Below are 13,068 nucleotides of genomic sequence, written 5' to 3'. Positions count from 1 at the left end.
GAGGTGGCTTGGGCATCTGGTTCGGATGCCTCCTGAGCGCCTCCCCGGTGAGGTGTTCCGGGCATGTCCCACTGGGAGGAGACCCCGAGAAAGACCCAAGACACGCTGGAGAGACTATGTCACCCAGCTGGCCTGGGAACGCCTCGGGATCCCCCGGGGAGAGCTGGAAGAAGTAGCTAGGGAGAGGGAAGTCTGGGCTTCAATGCTAAAGCTGTTGCCCCCGCGACCCGGCCCCGGATAAGCGGTAGAAGATGGATGGATGGATGGATGGATGGATGGCATTTTCGTTGTTATGACGAACATATGCTTGAAATCGTTTCCACTCTGTTGCCAGCCAATCGCAGTCCACACAAATAGACAATCATCCACACTCACACTCACTCCTAGGGACAATTTAGACGAGACTGTTGCATTAACCTGCCGTGCATGTTTTCGGAATGTGGGAGGAAACCTGAGTAACCGGAGAAAACCCACGTAGACTTTTGTTTGGGTATTAAAAAATAATGACTAGTGTTCATTGAGAGGAGAGGCAAAGGACCATCTTCAGGGCCCTCCTCACATGGGAGCATTGTACTTCTATTCACACAGCATTTTGAATGCTTGGCCACACACTTGTAGTGTGTGAGGCTGGTGTCAAGGAACACATTTCCATTAAGTTTCAATGCGTTCATCGAATGATCTTTGTGAGATATTGTTTTGAAAGGCTCGAGCCTCTCGATTCAATGGCCCTTTACCAGCGCTTTTTGGGACTGTCTCCAACCACATGCCGCTTAAGCCGCCATAGCTAACCCGCTCAGAGTAATCACCGCTTACATACACGCAGACAACTCACTCAAACTCGAACTCAGAAAGAGCGCAGAGTACTCATTCTCTCACGCCGCCGTCTCAGTGGGACGTTTTCATTCAATTGATCAAATGGTTTAAAGTCGCTGACGGAATTACAAGCAGGCGTGAAAGGATGGAGACTCACTCGTGAAAAACGTCTGTCATTCCATTTGTAATAATGAGGTCGTGAAAATTCTCACGCTTCATAAAGAGAGTTTTAAAGTCTCATTATTGAGACATCAAGAATAGAATAGGATTGCGGGTTGATTCGACCCTACATCGCCCTGTTCGTAGTATAAACAAACCCTCACCTCAAGTCTATCAGCTCCCCCTCCTCGCCCCACTCAAGTATGCCTATAGAGCCAACAAAAACACTCTTCAGGCAGGAGTTTACGGTCCATCCACACCACATTCTCCCTCTCCACGAATAGTTTAGTCACTTCGGCTCTAAGACTCATGAACTCTCAATAAACCAGTATGACTTAAAACTTCACACCTACACCTGATGTCGATTGCTCATTGCTTAGCTTAGTGCACTTTTTTTTTTCTTAGTTGACTTTCATTCATTCATTCATCTTCCGAGCCGCTTGTTCCTCACTAGGGTCGCGGGGGGTGCTGGAGCCTATCCCAGCTGTCTTGGGGCAGTAGGCGGGGGACACCCTGAATCGGTTGCCAGCCAATCGCAGAGCACACAGAAACGAACAACCATTCGCACTCACACTCACACCTAGGGACAATTTAGAGTGTTCAATCAGCCTGAATGTGGGAGGAAACCGGAGCACCCGGAGAAAACCCACACAGGCCCGGGGGAGAACATGCAAACTCCACACAGGGAGGCGGGAGCTGGAATCGAACCCGGTACCTCCGCACTGTGAAACCAACGTGCTAACCACTGGACTACCGGGCCGCCCTCTTAGTTGACTTGTACTTTATAATTGATATAATATCCCATATTTTCTGGAGTATAAGTCACCGTTTTTTTTTTCATAGTTTGGCCGGGGGTGCGTCTTATACTCTGGAGCGATTTATGTGTGAAATGGTTAACACGTAGTACACATCACGTGTTATTTTCCACATTAAACCACAAGGGGGTGCTGTCGGGTTATGTTGATACTTTCCACGTCGGCGGTAATTGAGAAAAGCAACATTACGATGACTCTGACGTAAGCGACGTAGAAGAGGAAGTGCTGCATCTTCTACCTCCGGAGTGGGCGGAGTTGTTTAAAAGTGACACCGAGCATTCATTTGTGCAGCTCGATTGCGCCAAGTAAGCTTAAATTCCATCTCCAAAGAAAACACCCTTCACTTCGAAACAATGTGGAGTATTTTGTTCTCCTGTGTTCATCCTTATGAAGAGAGTGTGGGACAAATAAAAGATATCTTATCTTATCTTATCAAAGTGTGCCCTGCGATTGGCTGGCAACCGGTTCAGGGTGTACTCACCTACTGTCCAAAGACGGCCGGGATGGGCTCCAGCACCCCCTGTTACCAAAAACATTCCTAATTTTGAATGTATCTTTCCCTGACAATGGTAGCAAAATTAATTCAGATTCTGATATCCGAGCTGTGATCGAGTTGGAACACAATGTTTGATGCTATTCTATTCCATCGATGTTAGGACTATATTGTGAGGTTTCACATCTAACTCTTATTTCTCCCATCCAGTTGTGTTGTGCTGAAAGCTATTGGTGCAGTCCAAAAGTTTCTGGGAGGGGGTTTGGTCACAAAATGTTCTTTCATATGTGAGCCTTTTGGTACTTATGTTTTAATGAATTTACTCTCAAAGAGTGAACTGTCAACTTCCATTTGTGTGTTACAAAACAAGAGATACTTATGTAACTTTCCCCCGAAGCCACTTGCGTGACTTCTCTCGCCTTATTAGTGGGAGCACCATGAACAAAATGTTTAGGAAAGGGCCTTCTGCGCTGGATGTGTGCTGCTGTTTGCCCGGATGAAGAGAGAGATATTTTGAGTTGGTCAGACGACTTTAGAGATTCTCGTCATGAGTCACATGGTCCAGACAAAACAAATTCCTTCAACAACAGTATTTAGCGTTTGTCTCTCTGCGCACGTTTGTCAGCAGGTTTCTTTCTGGTTACTGGAGAATGACACAAAGGCATTGAGATTCCACCGATTTAACAATTTGTGTTCCAGACTCGGGGCAACCGTTTGAACTCAAAAGGCTCGGTTTCTGCGTAATGATTGGATGAGCTGAGCTTACCCTCGTTTGAATGACAAGCAGGCCGCCACTCTTTTCAAAATGTGGGAGATGTAAGAAAGAGAGAGATTTATACAGTAAGCATGCTTCGAAAACGGATCATTCGGAATACAAGTTAAGCGCCAATCACAGGCAAAATATAAATGTAGACGCCTTTAGAGCAATGCTGATCCTTCACTTAAGCGACGACACGTTTTGGGACTGTGAGCTGACGCGAATCCCACAGAAAAAAAAATTGCCGTTTCAAAATCTGATGAGAATGTGGAGCGTTTTGATTGGGGGTGAGGGTAGGGGGGCAGGGGGGTTTAAAAGCAAAACATCAACAGCAAATGGGAGTTAATGATTTCCCAATAGCTTTCCTGTTGAGCTAATCTACAATCACATTCTTACATTCCAGGGGAAAAGAAAGGAGGGTCTCTCTCTGCACTTTGACATTTCTACACCCAAATGGGAGTGTCCACTGCTGTGACAACAGCCTGTTTTCCAATGGCTACAAATCTAATCCTGTAGTCAAGAAATATACATAAGATTTTTGCACAGTGTTGATGGAAGAAAATATAGTCCTGCATTTCGGGCCAATTTATCAATCTATCAATCAAAAGGCAAGTTGGGAGGAGGTACCGGTACATGTAATTTGGGAAGATGAGGCAAAGCTCCTCAATCGCCTCTTTAATGGAGACATCTACTGAAGAAGACGTCGTGTCGTTGCTGCGTGTAATAAATGAACCCCGTCACCACAAATATCCACTTTGTTCTTCATGTTTTAAGTGTGATTACATTTAAGTCAAATGTTAAGACAACTACTGTTACTCAAAAGTCAAGTCTAGAGTATTTCTCGAGCACTTTCAAACAGCCATCGCTGCATACAAAGTGCTGTACATGGAGCGATTTAACATACACAATAAACAGTAAGACAAATCGGTAATTAAGGAGGTAGAAAGCACCAAGCAGCAAAATCAAGAACAAATCTAAGTCATGCTGAGTCGAACGCCAAAGAATACAAGTAATATTCATTCATTCATCTTCCGAACCGCTTGATCCTCACTAGGGTCGCGGGGGGTGCTGGAGCCGATCCCAGCTGTCTCCGGGCAGTAGGCGGGGGACACCCTGAATCGGTTGATAGCCAATCGCAGGGCACACAGGGACGAACAACCATTCACGCTCACACTCACACCTAGGGACAATTTAGAGTGTTCAATCAGCCTGCCACGCATGTTTTTGGAATGTGGGAGGAAACCGGAGCACCCGGATAAAGCCCACGCAGACCCGGGGAGAACATGCAAACTCCACACAGGGAGGCTGGAGCTGGAATCGAACCCGGTACCTCTGCACTGTGAAACCAACGTGCTAACCACTCGACTACCGGGCCGCCTACAAGTAATATGTATAGTATAATATTAACTGCTGTTACTTCCCATGGAAACTTGCGGAAGAATCTTGCGGAAGAATCTTGCACAGGCATGAGGATTTCACGGTAACGATCGTTTCCGGTAGCGTGTCATTTCCGTGGGATCATTTTTACGGTAATGTGAATTTAAAGGAAAAAAAAGTTTTTTAAAGTCAGCAAAAATGTCTTTTTTTTTGGGTACCGGTTCCTTTTCATATACAAAACCGATATGAAACGCAAACAGTATTATGAAATTAGTTTCTATCTAATTCAGTCTGGCAACGCAAGTCTCTGAGGGCAGGGAAAGGTCTGAACATAATAAATCAGAAGTTCCTCGTATGGGAAATGGGAACGCATGACTCATCCTTCCCTGGCGTTCCTTTGATCTGACTTGAAATGAGGTTGTCAAAATGCTGTGAGTACACTTCGTTCGGGTCTAGTGAACCACTCGGCGATCAGCACAAACCCAACCGCTATATAATTGAATAAGAGTGTTTTTCCTTGCGTGAGAGCTTGACACACGGGTGACCTGCTTTCGGGGTAAAAGTCACTTCACAACATTCGAAAGGACAAAATCACACACTTCTGCAGGAAAGAGCTCGAAATGGGGACATGCGAGGTCTTTTTTCTCTCACATGATCCTACATTTGCATTTCCACCTGAGATGGAAAGTGAAACACACACACACACACACACACACACACACACGCACACACACACACACATACACACACACACACACACACATACACACACAGACTGCAGAAGTAATAGGAAGTGGCAATCAGGAAAGCAGCAGGCAGCATCTGTTTCCCTCTATTCATCTTTGGTGATGATGATGATGATGATGACGATGAGGAGGATGGAAACAGATGAACATCCTGTGCGTCGCTTACGTGACGGCCCGCTGCGTTTCGTGCCAGTGCACATTTGCAGCTGCGACACTGGTCAGAGCTGCAAATGTTGACAACATTGTTTACTTCGATGGAAAACGGATTTCACGGAATGACGCATTCACCAGATTTGTAGCATTTACCCTGGATTCTAAAGTCACACAGCTGAGTGGGACAATTGACGTGAGATGCTATGTTAAAGGAGGTTGTGAGCACTTGCTCCTTTGTTGATCGCAATCAAAACAACTGTCAATCATATCAACGTCAGCCAAAACAGAAAGTGAAAACCGTTGCAGTGAAATATGCACACAAATTAGTTCGGAGATGTGTTCTCTATAATCACTGGAGTGTGCAAAGCCGTAGACTCATTGTGGCGTTAAAAACACATTTAAAACCGGTAAAATATATTTCACTCATTTGTTTTTGTAATTAAAAGAAAGCGGGGCACTAAAAAGTAAAAACATTGTACTTTCTTCGAATGGCTGGTATGCTTTGCGCCAAATTTTTCCAACTGCAGAATCAACATTGAGGTCCACTCTGCCATTGTACTTGCACGAGGGACCGGCAGGATCAGGATTTGACATTTTAATAGGTGGATGTGTTTGTATGTGTCAAGAAGACCAATAAATCAATGGCACCCTGAACCGATACCGCACACACACGTGTGGGAACTTGTTTCAGTGTTCACACACACTAAATACATAACTCACACATTTAGACGTGAATCGAAGAACTGTAGCTGTTCGCTGGCTTCCACCCGGAAATATTGAAAAGTCTGGTGGTAAAAAAAAAAAAGTTTGTCACTGTCTTTGTTGTCGTTTGAATTTCTCACACACACACAAACAGCACGTCAAAAGTCATATCATTTCCTGATAACGTCAAGTTTGTTTGCCGGCGAAAGCAGTTGGGAAATGCGGGAGATTGACAACTAGAGGCAGTGCGTGCGGACTCGTGGTTGATGTTTGAGTACCACAATGTGGAGGGTCACAACCGTGACCGCTGCACCTACAACCTCGCCTCCCTGATCGATACAGAATTGCACTTTGCACTCGGATGGTTGAAAAAGCCGGGCGCGGATGAGAAAATCGTTTAGTGCTACAAATATTATCAAAACACTTTGAGGTTAGCAATACTTAATGATCAAAACGCATCTGTTCATCAACATTTATACAACAGTTCCAACAATTTTGTTGGTGCAAGGGTCACATATACAATACAAGAGAACCGGGACTTTGGACTTTCCACATCACTCCGCCGCCCTCTCTTCTAATTGGCCTCCATCATCATGTCAGTGGTTGGACATTGCTGCGTGTGTTCTTAAGAACTCAAGTCAAGTCAAGAGTATTTCTCGAGCACTTTCAAACAGCCATCGCTGCATACAAAGTGCTGTACATGGAGCAATTTAACATACCCAATAAACAGTAAGACGAATCGGTAATAAAGGTGGTAGAAAGCACCAAGCAGTAAAATCAAGAACAAATCTAAGTCTGAGTCGAACGCCAAAGAATACTATGTTAAAAGAATAGCATAGACCCATATAGAGAAATTGAAAGGGAGAAAATCACTTAAATTACCAAGGGATAATTTAGACCAGGGGTGTCAAACTCATTTTTGTCGCAGGCCAGATTTTAGTTACAGTTTCCCTTGGAGGGCTGTTATGACTGAAACCATAAAAGAAGTTAAGAAGTTACTGTAATGAGGGGTTTGGTCACAGGAAAATGCTTACAGTATCACTCTTATTTATTCCAAATGAGAATTTGAATTTTTTGTTGAGATTTTAGCAAGGATCATTACAACGTTGACATCTTTGATTTGCTTTCGCGGGCCACATCAAATGATGTTGCGGGCCAGATCTGGCCCCCGGGCCTTGAGTTTGACACCTATGATTTAGAGTGTTCAATCAGCCTGCCATGCATGTTTTTTGGAATGTGGGAGTACCCGGAGAAAACCCACGCAGGCCCGGGGAGTACATGCAAAGTCCACACAGGGAGGCCGGAGCTGGAATTGAACCCACGACCTCTGAACTGTGAGGTCGACGCGCTCATCACTGGATCACCCTTGTGTTGTATTAGTCAATGAAGTTAGGGCTTGGCAAAGTAGTCCAACGCCAAAGAATACAAGAAGGATGGACACATTTCCTGAAATGAGCATTATGGCAGCTTTACAGATATTCAACTTGTACAACTTTTTGTTTTTTTTTTTTGCTTTACATAAGATCGAATTGAATTGAATACAACTTTATCGTCAAATGTGCTGTACACAACTTCATGATCTACCCTTAATGATCATATTGGATGTTTAGGCTTTGTTCATATACAAATATCAAATCATACATTGATATATGATATATGCATATGTGTGCATAAAAAACGTCATGGGTGAAACTGTTGCTTTTTTTGTTTGTTTGTTTGTTTGTTTGTTTGCTTTTTTTTTAGTTTTGGGTTAGATTTTTGGGCACATATGCAGTTCCACCCGACCTGGTCCTGTCCATCTGGAAAACCACTGACAGAAATAGACTCATGAAAGCAGAACGGAGCGAAATGAGCATTTCTTTTGTCGGATGCCAGCGCTCTGGTTTGTTTGTTGTCTTCCATGTATTGTTTTTCCAACAGATGATGCACCAAGGTTTCGTCTGCCTCATTAACTCTCATTGTCACTTCACACACGAATGAGAGGAGTCCTCCTTTGACACATTCTATTATCGAAAGCTGTGAAACACATGAAACGTCTGCTATCTTTTATGCCACATGCTCACGGTTATATGGGCAGCAATTTCTCAACAAGAATATGGCCGAGTTACAGTTTACATACATTTTATGGCTTTTTAGACCGTTGTTCATGATCCACTTTGAATAACATACACATACGCCATATCGTTTCTGTTTGGAGTCCATTCCACGTGATTTATAAGTCTTATCTATGGAGAATATTCGATTGTTTTTTTTCCTGTCGTCAGTCTTGTCTTTCTGCAATGATTAAAATTCATTCATTCATTCATCTTCCGAGCCGCTTGATCCTCACTAGGGTCGCGGGGGGTGCTGGAGCCTATCCCAGCCGTCTCCGGGCAGTAGGCGGGGGACACCCTGAATCGGTTGCCAGCCAATCGCAGGGCACACAGAAACGAACAACCATTCGCACTCACACTCACACCTAGGGACAATTTTAGAGTGTTCAATCAGCCTGCCACGCATGTTTTTGGAATGTGGGAGGAAACCGGAGCACCCGGAGAAAACCCACGCAGCCCCGGGGAGAACATGCAAACTCCACACAGGGAGGCCAGAGCTGGAATCGAACCCGGTACCTCTGCACTGTGAAGCCGACGTGCTAACCACTGGACTACCGGGCCGCCCCATGATTAAAATAAATAAATAAATAAAATATTACACTAAATAAAAAATACATCATCTCATTTGTCTTAATTAAATGAATGGGAGATGAGTGCGGAAGAAGAGCTGGGGACATTATGAGTCAAGTCAGTGAAACGAACCGGCGCATCAAGATCATAAACATCAAGGCCAACTGGCTCTCTAAATCGAAATCATTCCACTTGTCTCGCCTCTGAGAACACGCAGCTCGCTCTTGTTTTCATCTTATGCCATCTATTCAGTCTTTCATCAAATCTGGAGCATTCATTCATTCATTCATTCATTCATTCATCTTCCTAACCGCTTGATCGGCAAAATGAAAAAGATGCATAATTTGAGTTCGCATCGAATGTTGGGGAAGCTGCAGACAGAAGAGAAAAAAAATCAGCACTTGGTGAAAATATTGCATATATAAACACACACACACACTTTACATTTTTCTTCAATGTAAGTGCTAACAGGAGGAAATCAGTGAATTACAGTACAATTTTTTTTTCAACAATCCAGAACAAAAACAAGAAAACAACCCTGACTAACTTTGCCAACATTCCAAACGGGTTTCCATCAGTCCAATCATGATTTGAACGACATATACTCGATTTATCTCGGTATAGAAAGAAAGACAGAAAGAAACAGATAAACAGCAGATATAGACAGACGAGGCAGAGTCAACGTTTGAAAGCAATTTGGCCACAAGCGGACTAAAGTAGCGCTTTCATGAATACAAATCTCTAGTTATTACAGAGAAAGTAAATCATCGCAGTCTAATTCGACACAATCTGGGATGTCATTTATACATATAATACGTCAAGTGAAGTCAAGTCAAGTCAAGAGTATTTCTCGAGCACTTTCAAACAGCCATCGCTGCATACAAAGTGCTGTACATGGAGCAATTTAACAAACCCAACAAACAGTAAGACGAATCGGCAATAAAGGCGGTAGAAAGCACCAAGCAGCAAAATCAAGAACAAATCTAAGTCATGTTGAGTCCAACGCCAAAGAACGCAAGTAATATAAGTTGAGAGCAACAACCCCCGCAATCAACCCTGATCGTCCTTCTGAGCTTGTTTCAAAATTCGACAAAGCCAGCTCGTTTGTCGTGCAATGTCGACTGATGGAACCGGCATCAGGCAGCTGCAACACACGTCTTTAGGGAACATAAAACCCCCTTTTTATTTGAAGATATCTTGCCGTCTTGTCATATATAAATCACCACCAACAAAGCCATACAAAATTGCACATGTTGCCGACTTCAAAAGCTTCGCAGACAATTTATGGTTTGAATGAGGAGCAAGTGCACTTTCAGTGACTCGACAGACCCAGAAGATACTCCTGTGATCAAATATTCATTCATTCATTCATTTTCCGAACCGCTTTATCCTCACCTGGGTCGCGGGGGGCGGGGGGGGAAGCCTGTCCCAGCTGTCTTCAGGCAGTCGTATGGTGCTCGATTCCATCAAGTTCTTTGACATGCAAATATGACGACCCTGCGCATCAATGACTTTAGGTCACAGTCCGATTCCCCAAAATAAAATAATGTCATCATTTCCTCTCTTAATGCTAGTTGACGTGGCAGAACAGCAGCCTGGCCTTACAAGCTGTTCCTTGCTTCATTATTCATGAGAAGTAGGCTTCTCGCTGTCTGTGGAATTTACGGACGGGCTACATTTGGGCACATTCTGTACCTTTTGCTAAATAAATAATGTCACTGACAAGCTGCATTAATCAAGGGCAGATTAGCATGTTATTCAGGGGTCACTGTTCCATTACTGGGGGGGGGGGGGGTTAATGCTGATGTACATTGCTCACGAGCTACGCTGCAAAGTATATCATACGTCTGTTCAGCCTGAAGGCGTTAACATTTGCTGACTGTGTATATTCACCTTAGTCACTCAAGCTGTGCCACTCGGTCACTTTTTGTCTAATACAAAGTTTATCGATTGGCCACGCCATAATTTTATTGAGTTCTGTGAGATTAATGGTCATAACTCCTGGAAGTGAAAATGAACTACGTTATTTCCTGCTACTATCACAAGTAGATTGACATCTATTGTATATTCCACAGGAACGTATAACACCCCCCCCCCCCTCCACTCCCCCCCATCCAGGTTATACGTTACAATTCCATTCAAAAGCAGTCGTCTTTCAGTGCTCTTCTAAAATAAACTCAACTGTCAGCTCGCGTTTAGACTCCTACGCTAGGAGGTCCCACTTAGGCAACGCGATGCCAGGAAGATGCTAGGTAATAGCCAATAGGAGAGCAGCTATCACTATGTTGCGTTCAGGAAAATCGGAGCTCTGAGTAGCGGCCCAAACTGTATTTTTATCTTTCGTATCTTGAAATTTCATTCGTATCAAGAGGCAATATTTTATTGTTGAGGCATTGCATAACTTGAAATATTCATATGAGGAGACATTAACGTAGTACCACTATATACAATTGTACAATTTCAGTCACATTTGACTTTAGAGCTTGTATATATTCAGGTTAGTTGATTGACATTATTTCATGTGTCTCCCACTCTGGTCCGTTGGTCAGTCCCAAATTATGAAAGCATCAAAATTCGCCACTACATCTGGGAAAGCCAGACGCTTACATACCACTGTAATGGCCGTATAAGATTAAATCCCACACAAAAGCAAATATACTGTAATGCATATCTCGCATAACAGTTTAGCACACAAATACACACATGCAACACGTGTTTCCAGGTTTGATGATGTAAACTGCAGTGTTTGAGGTTAAGAGATGCATGCAAGCTGTGACAGCTCACTGACCTTGCACCACCCCGCACACCTCCGATGAGCTCACCACCAAGTGGACGGAAACACACACACACACTACACACACACACATACATGCAACACTTTGCTAACACTTGTCTCTTCGTCAATCCACTCCCAGTTACAGACTGAAGGGTTCTTGATTGCATGTAAACATAGTCAGTGACTTTACTGATCTGAACATGAGTGCCAGCGGCAACTGTTCTTTTAAGGCACCAATCTACTAACAGTCTTTCATTATAGACTTCATTATAGACGGTGTTTACAGTCACCCGCGTGTACAAGGAAAGGGAAACCAAGACCGCGTGTTGATATCAAACGAACCACTGAGGACTGAAGGGTCATTAATGCCAATCCAAAATCAAAGGAGTCGACAAGTAAGTCAAGAATTAGCAACCGCACACCGTCATTAATACAACCGCAGGATGAAAACATGTTCCCTCTTTGACAAGCGACGTGTTGGAATGAGACGAAACGGGGGTTGGGTGGCAGCAGCTTGTATCGGGTGACCACCTTGACGTGAATCACCAGAAAGCTGACAGACAGCGGCCTCGGGACCCATGTTATCTGCACGAGGCAGAGTCGACGTTTGAAAGCAATTTGGCCACAAGCGGATTATTGGGTATCACTATTCAACACGTCCAGCACAGCGGTTAGGTCTGGCTCGCGGTTCAGAAATTTGATGTTCAAAATCTCATAAAACTACTGGGAACCATCAAAATTCACATGCTCACACAGTATCTACTCATGCCCACTTCAACCTCTGAAAATTTCAAAACAATCACCCTAATTTGGGGGATTTTATAGGCGTTAAGTGTTTCCCTCTCCATTAAAAAATAAAAACCTGTAAAAATACTGTATCTAAACCATACACGTTTTTTTTCCATATGGACAGATTCATTTGTATTTATTTCTATGTACTACTTTTTTAAAAGAATTGTCAAATCAAAATTCCAAATGCCCAACCATCACCTTAATCCCAAAGCCCCATTTCAAAGAATTCATTCATGTTTTTACACACATTTACGTTTTTAAAAAATGCAAATGGGCACCTCATTAGACATCACTTTGGCACTAAAATGAGTTTATGGCATTTTTAGGTCTTTTTCCAACCATTTATTTGAATTATTTTTTTTTTTTAATGTTGACTTTAATGAGGGATTAACAATTGCTAGTAAGGTTGATAAGACATGTTTGTTTTACTGGACTCGAATGAATTAAATGATATACAGGTACATATTCTCTAGTAAGTAATCATATTTGCAATGTCCAATCTTTCCTTAAAACAGAATTTCCTTATGTGGGAAACGACAATGGTAAATGTCCTTTATGAACATGCAAGTATGTTTAAAAAAAAATACATGTGTATTCAATTTCTAGGCCTGCTGAATTTGCTAAACTTGAAGCTCACACCCAAAACATGGTCAAAAAGAATTAAGATTTGTCAGGAAGTGATCTCTACTAAAATTGAAACTTTTTAGACTAGGGTGGGGGACGGGGACCCCCACCACCTCCACTTGGCAAGAGCATGGCCAGACATTGAAATCTATATGGCGGGGGGGATTTAAAAGCAGAAACCTCTCAACTGCGAAGCAG

At 43.2% G+C, this 13,068-nt stretch overlaps 1 long non-coding RNA gene across 1 annotated transcript in view; it reads left to right on the top strand.

Annotated features, from left to right (window-relative positions):
• The first annotated feature begins 6,649 nt into the window (after positions 1–6,649).
• Positions 6,650–13,068, top strand: part of LOC127598394 (uncharacterized) — a 164,867-nt gene continuing 158,448 nt past the window's right edge. The window contains exon 1 of the long non-coding RNA XR_007961912.1: positions 6,650–6,766. This is a non-coding gene — a long non-coding RNA (uncharacterized LOC127598394). The remainder of the gene's footprint in view (positions 6,767–13,068) is intronic.

This window comes from Hippocampus zosterae, chromosome 3 (genome assembly GCF_025434085.1).
Source record: "Hippocampus zosterae strain Florida chromosome 3, ASM2543408v3, whole genome shotgun sequence".
In the NCBI taxonomy this organism is placed as follows: Eukaryota; Metazoa; Chordata; class Actinopteri; order Syngnathiformes; family Syngnathidae; genus Hippocampus; species Hippocampus zosterae.
The sequence above is the reverse complement of the archived record's forward strand: the minus strand, read 5'-3'. Positions and strand labels throughout refer to the sequence as shown.